General features: G+C 36.2%; 1 long non-coding RNA gene across 2 annotated transcripts; it reads left to right on the top strand.

The window, feature by feature from the left end:
* The first annotated feature begins 528 nt into the window (after window positions 1-528).
* On the top strand, window positions 529-9,537 carry LOC121332598. 2 transcript variants are annotated; one of them, XR_005952174.1, is made up of 4 exons: window positions 529-835; window positions 4,709-4,805; window positions 6,117-6,182; window positions 7,683-9,537. It is a non-coding gene; the product is annotated as an uncharacterized LOC121332598 (long non-coding RNA). The 2 variants fall into 2 exon arrangements; XR_005952173.1 differs by lacking the exon at window positions 529-835 and adding an exon at window positions 2,171-2,434.
* The last annotated feature ends 401 nt before the right edge of the window (window positions 9,538-9,938 follow it).

The raw sequence follows: 9,938 nt of genomic DNA, 5'->3' as shown, positions 1-9,938 counted from the left end.
TTATATTTCGCTCCTTGTTGCTTTTTGGTGCTAACAGTGAATAAATGAAAATGCTTTTTCCCTGGTCATTCCCCTAAATGTGCTCATAGCCTTTGCTTATCTAGCATGTATAGGCAAGTTGACACTTTTCCCAGCATAAAGAGTGTAGAAATGCTGGCAACTATAAAGCTCTGGCACAAATATCCAAGCTGATTCTCACAAATGGACATACAAGTGCTTAGGTCTCTGTTAGGGATTCTAAATCCCAGAAAGTATGCCAAACAGCTGCTCTGCTATTGTCCCAACTTTGCCTTCACTGGGCAATAAAATGAGTATTATTTGCTTTTTGTAATCACTATTTATTTCTGCTTTGCAGTTGATACAAACATTGAAAATAGCTGGTCAGAAAAGACTTCATGATCCAGTGGCCAAATGACCACATGAGTACTTCTGTGGCACCTTGCAGATTAAGGCACCAGGCAAAATAAAGACACATATGGTGCACAGGAACAGGACTTGGACTGTACATGACAGTTAATCGAATGAAGATTGCAAATCTGGCCTTGGGATAGCATTCAAAATGTGCGAAAATATCCGGTCAAACTAAGTGAAATCTCCACAGCTGATGATGACTCAATGTGCTCTAAGCACTAGCACTGGAAAAAAAAAACCTAGCAAAACTTGTAGAAGTTATTATCCTTTCTGCCTCTTCTTGCTGGCTTTGGGAAGCACAAGTTATGATTACTTCACATGCTTACCATTTTCAGATCTCTCTCCCCTTTGTCAGGAAAGGTACTTGCTGAGCCTGAGTGAAGAGTAAGAAAGTTCTAACTAGGTTATTTACTGGACTCTTATGGTAGGTACCTTTTTTTTTTTGTCAGCATAAACTTGCACAAATATATTCTGGGCTTCATAAGTATATTTTCTCCACTAAATATTTCTCTGTCCAACTCTTAAATACTCTTCTGGTAAATTTTCAGATTTTTACCATTTAGGGGTAATTCAATTAATCTCCTTTTCCAGATATGTGTCTTGACAGGATTTTACACAGTATAATCATGCTTTTTATTTTAACATTCCTTCTTTCTGCTCTAGCTATTGTTTTCTGTATTTGTGTGATTTGTGGTGCTTTGCTTTCTTTTTGATTGAACATGTATCTTATTTCAGATAGTTCTGTTTATTGTTCTCTCAGGCTGTTGCCAAAATATTTTTATACAGCAGTTAGAAAATTCTATAATAGAGAACCAATAAAGAACCACATGGTAAAATGTCAATCCAAGACTTCTAAAAGCCAGACTCCATTAAATCTTAGTTATAAATATTTTTATGACCTTATCTTACCCTGAGATAAACTCAGTTGGTTAAAGCATTGTGCTGATAACACCCAAGTTCTGAGTTCAATTCCTTTAAGAACTGGACTTGATGATCCTTGTGGGTCACTTCCACCCAGAATATTCTGTGATTCTGTAATTTGCACCAATTAAAAAAAATAAATAAATAAAAGAGGAAATAGCTACGTTTTCTACATTATGTGGGTGCCTCCATTACTAAACTAAGATGATCCTAACATCTTCATGGTGGTATCTAAGTCTGCTGATGGTGAAGCTTGCCAGGTTACCCCAGGCTTCATACCTTTAGACTGCATGTAACACTTTCCAGTTGCCCAAGGAGGGTCATCAGAAGTGATGTTCTTGGAGCTGCTACACCAGGGTAACCTGGTCCTGGCTCTTAAAGAGCACTCACAGATAGGGGAAAAATATGTGGCAGAGGGGAAGCCAATGTGTAATCCTCACTGCAGCCAGTCAATTTTACTTTTAATAATGTTAGAAATCTGCTTTTAAATCCCTGGTCAGTTTTAAATAGATCAGATCAGCTGGACAATTTTCCTTCATCTCCCCTTTCTATCTTATTTTCACTGTATCGAAATGCCACAAAACTGGGAGTTTTCTGTCTTACTGCATAATAGCTTGCTCAGTTCTGCAAGAACTGCAAAAATTCTACTTTCCTAGAAACAGAGGCTTTGGGGGGATTTTTCATAATTAAGGACATTTGATCTATGATTTTTTTTCATGACCCTTAAATAAAGTAAGTATAATACAGGTAATAGGGGGCAGAGGTGTTCCCCCCCCCCCCCCAAATTAATTATTGCAACACTTATTTTCATCCTGAATTAGAGTGATGTGGCAAAGCAGCAAATTATTCCCGCACTGGAAGTTTAAAAAGCTTTTCTTTAAGCAACATTCTAATTTTAGTTTTTGTAATAATTCCTGCTAACGTATTGCAATTAAATAACTGTGGGCCAACTGTCTGGGATACCCTGGACAGAAGGATGCGGTGTGCACGTACTCTGAGGTGCACAGGACTAATCACTGTTTGTCTGGGATATCCAGCTCTCCAGCAGCTCAGCCTTAGTTACTGTCACCATTCCATCAGGGATCTGCTCGGTGATGGTGAGGTAAGAAGGAGGATTCATGGATGTGACTATTGCTGTTACAGTGGTTTTTTTAATTCATCAAGCTACTGTTGGATGCATGCTTTTTACTCAGTTTGATACAAACCTGAATACCACAGGGATTTATTATAATTCCATATGCACTATGAACTCCAAATGTAGGGTAAGCTAAATCATAGTATAATCTGCCCTAGGAGCTTTAGTCATGCATTCAGAAGGGAAACTGAATTATTTTATAGAAGATATAATTAAATCAGTGATTCCTCTCCATAGAAAAGCTCTATGAGCCATCCTAACAAATGCTGTTAAAAGCTTCCTTAGGGACGAACAAAGGGGCAAACAAATATTGAAACAGTTTTTTATTTTATTTTGCAAATGAAAATGTCAAGAATGAGATCTATTTGCCCCAAGAAGAAATATTATATTTAAAATTACCTAAAACAAATTTGAATTTCGTAGCAAAATTGATATTTTAACAGACACATTTTTACATTATAAAAATTTTGAGCAGAAATTGTACAAAAATTCCACAGGTTTGTTCTGGTTTCAAATCAGTGAAAACTGTCAATGCTTCTAGTGGACTACTCTGGTAGTAGCAATGTCAATATGTGTATATTAACAGATAAACTATTCCTAGGTACATTCTACTCTTCATTAAATTAATGAAGTATTACTGAAGTTCTTCTCCAGTTTTTACAATTAACATTTTCTCAAATTGGCTCAGCTTAGAGAAAATAAAGACATTTCTCATATTGTATCTCCTTGGTGATATAAACTGACAGAAGAGATAGCAGCATGACTTAAAGTTGTTGCTGTTAAATACCCAAATCTTTGGCTACAAATTAGTCAGAGTTGATATGAACATCATGAAATCACCTGCTTAGAATTCCATTGTATTATGTTGTGGTAAGATAATTGCATGTGGATACTGTGAGTAAGGAATTGTTCCTTACAATATGTCATGATATTCCTATTATTTCTCTGAAATTATACCCATACTGGCTCTATTGCCATTGCCATTCTACAACATACTTTTACAATACAACAGTAGTAATTGCTGAAAAGTAAAGCAATTGTGCTTGAAATTCAAGAAGAGGGACAGCATTATGAGAAACAATGGAAAAGGACTATAAATAAAAATTGTGGTAAAGTGCAGTAACAATTAATGGACACAGTGAAAGTGGAATCTATTCACATGCAACAACATACAAATCTGTCCCAGCAGTGTCTCCAAGCATTCAGAGTCAGGTAACACAGTTGAAAGAATGGAATTGAGTTGGAAAGCAAAGGGGCAAAGAAGAGGGAGGTATGACTGTTGAAATAGGTGAGACCTGCATTAGAAGAAAGTTAGCAGTAGGTTTTGAAGTAAGAAGCAGGTTTTTCATTGAGGAAAAATAAGTTAATGAAAAGGAGAGGGCTGCAAAGGATAGAGTCATTGAATTCCTTATAGTTCAAGAATACTTAACATTCCAAACTATTGCTTTCCTCATTTTTCAAATCCTATATCTACTTTCAATTCCTTTCACATTGCTGCTTATATTCTGAATAACAAAGCATTTTTATCCTTTAAAAAAGTAGCAGACTCTACTGTTTGTTGCACAGTACATAAGATATAATTGTGTCAGGATTATGATAAGGGGATGACTTGATTTCTGTAAAAATTATGTGGGGTTTTTTTACCCCAAGAAAGCACTTGAGAGAAACATATAGATGAGGACCCAGAGTCAGTTAGATAATGAACTAATTTCTATGAGTCTGGCAGTTTGAGGTACATACTACAGAAATGATTTTTCATGCAGAATTCTTTAAAACTCTTTCACATTGTACCATCTGCCCTAGAGTTCTATTTCTAGATCATTTTTGATCTTTAAAAAATATCTGGTAGTATCACTGTCTTTTTTGTAAATAGTTTATTTTAACTCATTCTTTTTCAACAGAGAGAGCTGGCCACAAGCATATGTATACTCACATATAGCTATTTCCTTTTAGTAGTCTCCACACCATATGTTAATTGATGCTGTAAAGAAATGGCACTTAAAATACATGCACAGAGATAAGCATAGATATCTCTGCCCTTAGCCTTCCTTCACAAGTAATTAATACCAAGGTCAATCAAATTAAACTGAAGGACATGATGGTTCTTTACTTTCTTACTTATAAACTGATGGCCTTCAAGATTTTTATAAGTTTCTCAACAAAATAAGAGAGGGAGAGGCATTTAGTTTGTCTCTGCATTGCTCTATGATTACTCTCTGATGGAATGTCTCTGATCTTCAGCCAGATGGGAGCTGCATATGATTACTCAGTGTTTCTTGCTGAGCACACTAAGGGCATTGGACAAAATCATCAGGCACCAGCCCAGGAAAAATGAAAGGTACATTTCATATCATGCTTAACTGAACTGGAGAAACCAGAAGTACAGACTGTTGTAAATGATGTATCGTGAGGATTCAAAAGTCATGAGATGTTCCAGTAGAAACTGGCTTATACAAAGTCCTGGGTATTTTACAGAAACAAACTTGTTCTTGATAAACCTCCTCCATCAAATGTCTACTATTAGCCATTTCATAGTCAGGAGAGAGGGCTAAGAGCATTTTCTACACCATCATGGTCATTCCCATGTTATGTTCCATGCTTAGAAACAGGTGTGCACAAAAAATTCTTTCACTTTCTAACATGTTTCATCTCTTAATGACCATGCCAAACAGAATGGATTTGGGTGCAGCTTATAAATCATTTGAGTAATCCTATTATTCTCAAGTTGCATTATCACCTCAGGTTGCATTATCACCTCACTTACTCCTAATATTAAAGAGTCTGTATCTCTCCATTGCAACCAGTCAAGGGATCCATGGCACCATGTCTTTGTGATCCCAACAGGATCATAGTCCTGGAGCTGTACACAGATCTTTGATATGTGTTCATGCCTCGTGTTGTGAACATAAGTGTTTGTGCCCATCCAGATGTTACAAGGCAGCATCCATTGTTCCAAATATTCCTACTTATAAAGGTCTAACTACCTTCACAGTAAACAGATAAAACTAATGCTTGATTTTAACTGGTGTGTCTGAAACACCATTTTCTGAACCCAATAGATGTCTGTCTTTTTATCATTCATTGATGAATGCATGCAGTGCATGTAGCTAGGTTTGAAAGTTTCAGTGTGAGCTGCAGGTTGAGCTCTGAGTGATGAGAGCCTGAGGCAAGAGGCTGTGTCCTGCCAACCCTTTGCACAACTAAGAGCACAGGGACCTGTGGTCCTGCTGGGGGACCAGACATGGCAGGAGGCCTTCCCCCCCAGACTGTCATTCAGGCTGTGATGGTATAAAAGGCCAAAGGTTCCTTTGTCCTGGGTCCCTCCTTGGATGTACCAGCTCAAGTTTAGTTTTGTTATCTGGTTATTGCACCATGATTAAATTATTTGAAGGATCTGCATGTCCAAGACTGCAATGGGAGACCTGAGGTTGAGCAGGTGAGGAAACCTGGTGTGACTGTGTGACAGCGGGAGGTGCAGCTGTTCAGGAGCCTCCATCCCAGCTCAGGTCATGTGAGAGTGACTGTGCCAGAGGACCCCTGGATGGTCAGACAGGGAGATACTTTTCTTTAAAAATTTTATCTTCAGCCATAAATAATTTCTGTTCTAAGCTATTGCTAACCTGTTTTTGCATTCCTTTCCCATGAAAAGGTGCTTAAGTTTAAGTAGAGTGTAGCAAAGAAGAACCCTATTCAAGTGCCAAGACAGCTTAATAAGGTAAGATGTGACCAAGGACTCAGAGGTTTTAAAACTGTTTGCTATCATCTTAAAAAAAATCTCCAATTTTCCTGTAAAAAGAAATGGGATTATCTCCATCTTTTATCACTGAAAACTGTCAGATATACGTCAATAGAAAAAAGCAGAATTTTCTTAGGCCTCTAATATTTTAATAGGATAAAGCAGAAGATGATCATATTTACACCAAATGCTATTTTATTAATTTTTCTCCTTAATACTTTTCAGTTGAAAGCATCTATTCTCCTCATAGACTAATCTCAATGTTTAGGTATGAAATGATACAAATAAGAACAAAAGTTATATTTACTGTTATTCTCATTCCTGTGAGGTCCTTTTAAAAGACTGAACCTTCTGGGAAGGATGTTGAGACGTTTTCTTTCTTCATAACTGAACAATTTCCTTGAGGGTTTTCTCCCCAAAAATCTCATCATCAGGTTGCCTCGCATCCCTTGTTGCTCTGAAAACCATGAGGTACGGCTGTACATGGAAGTCTCCACTATTAAGTGAGAAGGCTGTGCCCCTTTCCCTGACTTTAGGTGTTGTGGTATTGTATTGCTCATTAATCAATAATTGCTGAATTGCTCATTAATCAATAATTAGGTGTATTGTTATAGATGACCTTATGAAGACATGAAAGCAGTTTTGGCAAAGCAATACAATATGTTCCACACATGGCAGTCTGCCTTAGCAACAAAGTCTGGAATCACATTTCTTCTCATTTTGAAGTCACAATGGGAGATATTTCAGGTATTAGAACTGCATTTTCAAACCTCTCTGTGCTCTCATTTAAGATGTCTTTGGGATTATGTCTTCTTGTGAAATCCTGACTGGTGACAACAGGTACAGGTACATTCAAATGGAAAAGAAATTTCATCTGTTTCAGGAATAAATCCCATATGTATTCAAAAGAAAGCTTTCTCTGAGCCTATCAGTCAGCAAGTCATGTTGGAAAGAATTCAGACATCGCTAAATAAACATGATGACTTGCTCTGTGCTGAAAATATTGATGTTGAATATTCAGTACATAATGGCAGAAGATAAAAATATTTGTTTGGTCTGATTCATACACATGTAACCAGAATCTCTTTCAGAAAGCAAAGTGAGCTACATTTTGTTTTGTAATGACACTTAGATATAACAGATGTATATGTCTTTTGGAAACATCTTGAAAAGCAGAGGAATTGTGGGAAAGTGAGAAACAAGCCTTGTATTGCTTTGTTCCAATGCTAGGCTCAGAAGATATTGTAGCATAGAACTGTAGACAGCCAGTGCACCTTCATTTAAAGCAGTTACTACAATCTTTCCCCCCTGCTTCAGCTTTGTGAGGTCTCATGGTGGAAAAGAGGGTGGTACTTGATCAAGTTGAAAGAATAGGATCACCAAGAGTTCATAGAAAGTTCCATTTCAGAAATTCATCTAAAAAACCCTTTCTTCATTAATATGGTTTTTACTGGTATTTCTGTTTCCTTCATATTCTAGGAGAGCATTTTGTTTCTCACTGGCTTGCACACTGTTCTGAAAAGAAGACAGAAGGCCAAAAGACCACCAGAATATTTCTCCTTTTACAGAAAACCAGTTGTTCTGGAGTATCAAACATGTGCATAAGACAATGTGGATCACCAGTTTCCATCTCAGAAAAAATAAAGTGCATGTGTGCATGAATGCAGTGATATTACATCTAATAGAAACATAGAGAACAGAGCTGACTAATTTGTGGATTAAATATAATAGTTTCATTTTCCTTAGGTTTATGTCTTAGGGAGAATAAAAAATTATAAATAAAAATTATCCTAAATAATAAGTAACTTAAAACTTTTTGTTTATTACAATATTTTGCCACTAAAATATGTGGATTGCAGTCATTTGACAGCTCTAATGACTCATGACCATGTCCAGTGGACTACAGCCATGCTAACCCAATGTACCATGCAGGAAGAACAGGATACCTGAAAAAAACACATTCTTGAATTTGAGTGAAGGCATCTGAGTTCCAGTGGTGGAGAAATAGATTGACCATAGTATTGTCAAAGCATAATTTTAAGCCATAGTGGCCCACATCTAGTGCCAAAAAATGTAGTTCTGTACAGAACTTTATGTGTTATAGATAAAATCGACTCTTTCTTTGACTTCACTTTACTTTGCTTTAACCACTGAGAAATGGATGCATGCTTACCAACCAATTAGCTCAGGTGGGAGAGGTATGGGAAACACAAAGAAAAGCTCTCTGATTTAAATTGCTTAGAAAAAAATTGGGCATTTCCAACACGGGTGTTTTTTGGTTTTTTGAGTTTTTTTTAAGGAAAGAGTTTGTTGAAATAAAGCTATTCCATTACTGATATTTAATTAAGTAGTAGTGAATGCCATTCAAATGATATCTCACCTGTTTAGAGAGGAATGAGGTTAAGAAAGTTATTCCTTATCCATCCCAGCTATGAACTGTGAACATTTGGCTGAAACTCAGTGACAGTAGAACCTGACTTATTCCCAAGATTCAGACTTTGAGCAGTCCCCTCTTCCTTTGTCCACAGAAGAATATTTTATTTGCCTATATCATGTGACAGACATTGCATATAGCAGAGTGACTGATATATGGATGTATGGATACTGCCAGTGTCCTACTAGGTAATGAAACTACTACACATAAGAGATCTGTAGACTCTGGCTACACAGCAGGCCAAGCAGTAGCAGAAAACTTCCAATTGAGGAAGCGAGAGAAATGAGAGAACCAGAGGTAAGCCTGGTTTTTAATCAGAGGTAAGCTGCAGAGCATTGTGATCTAATATCCTACAAGATACCTAAGTTGTCAAAGTCATAATTGAATCTTCTATTATCTTGACATCTAGAGTGCAATAATTTTTTAAAAATTTTATTTTATTTTATTTTTTTTTCCTGAGTGAATAACTATAAAGTCATGTTAGAACACATATCTCATACAAGGACCTTCACTTTCTTTGCTCCTTTTCTTATGTGTAGGGTGCCTACGATTCTGGATAGGTGCTAGCTGTTCCAAGCATTTTTGGACAGAATATCAGTGAAAGAAGGAGAAGAAGTGCACAGACAAGCAATTTCCAATTCAATTTTTACTGAATGTTTTGAGAAAGGTTCATTAAAATGTTGTTGTTGTTGTTTGGTTCCTTTGATGCTTTTTTTTTCTATGTAATACCATGAAAATGGTGAGGGTCTTTGCTGCTGAAACTACCTTGGTTGTATACAAATACAACCTAGAACATTTATCAAATGTCTATGTTTTCCATACCAAAGCCTCAACTAGGTACTGAATGTATTTATATTGATTTAAATGCATAGTAATATTTTAAAGTTATATAATATTGAATGTAATATTTTATTAGAACATATCTAATATTAAGATTTCCTTTGAAAATACTGTATGTTTATGCCTGTCAATGTTCTCCAAATCTATTTTATTGTAATAAAATGTGTATTAAAATGTAACCCTTTGTGCCATGATTTTATGTCTTATTTTATATATATTATATATATTAAAGAAATAAGCTTCTTTTCATATGTTATGTATAGAATCATCGGATAATGCTTGCTATAAAGCGAATTCCTGTCAAGACAACATAATGCAGAAAGCCTGTGTGCCATTGGTGAAGTGGATTTAACCCCCTAAAACTTGTATAAAGGGAGACACAAGAGTTCAGGAATGATCTCATAGGAGCTGCTCAGACTGAATTTGAATATTTTTAAACCCTAAAGCAAAGGTATCATATA

Source organism: Onychostruthus taczanowskii, unplaced genomic scaffold (genome assembly GCF_017590055.1).
Source record: "Onychostruthus taczanowskii isolate IOZ18803 unplaced genomic scaffold, ASM1759005v1 scaffold1, whole genome shotgun sequence".
Lineage (NCBI taxonomy): Eukaryota > Metazoa > Chordata > Aves > Passeriformes > Passeridae > Onychostruthus > Onychostruthus taczanowskii.
Note: the sequence above shows the minus strand (reverse complement) of the source record. Positions and strands in the feature narration are given on the sequence as shown.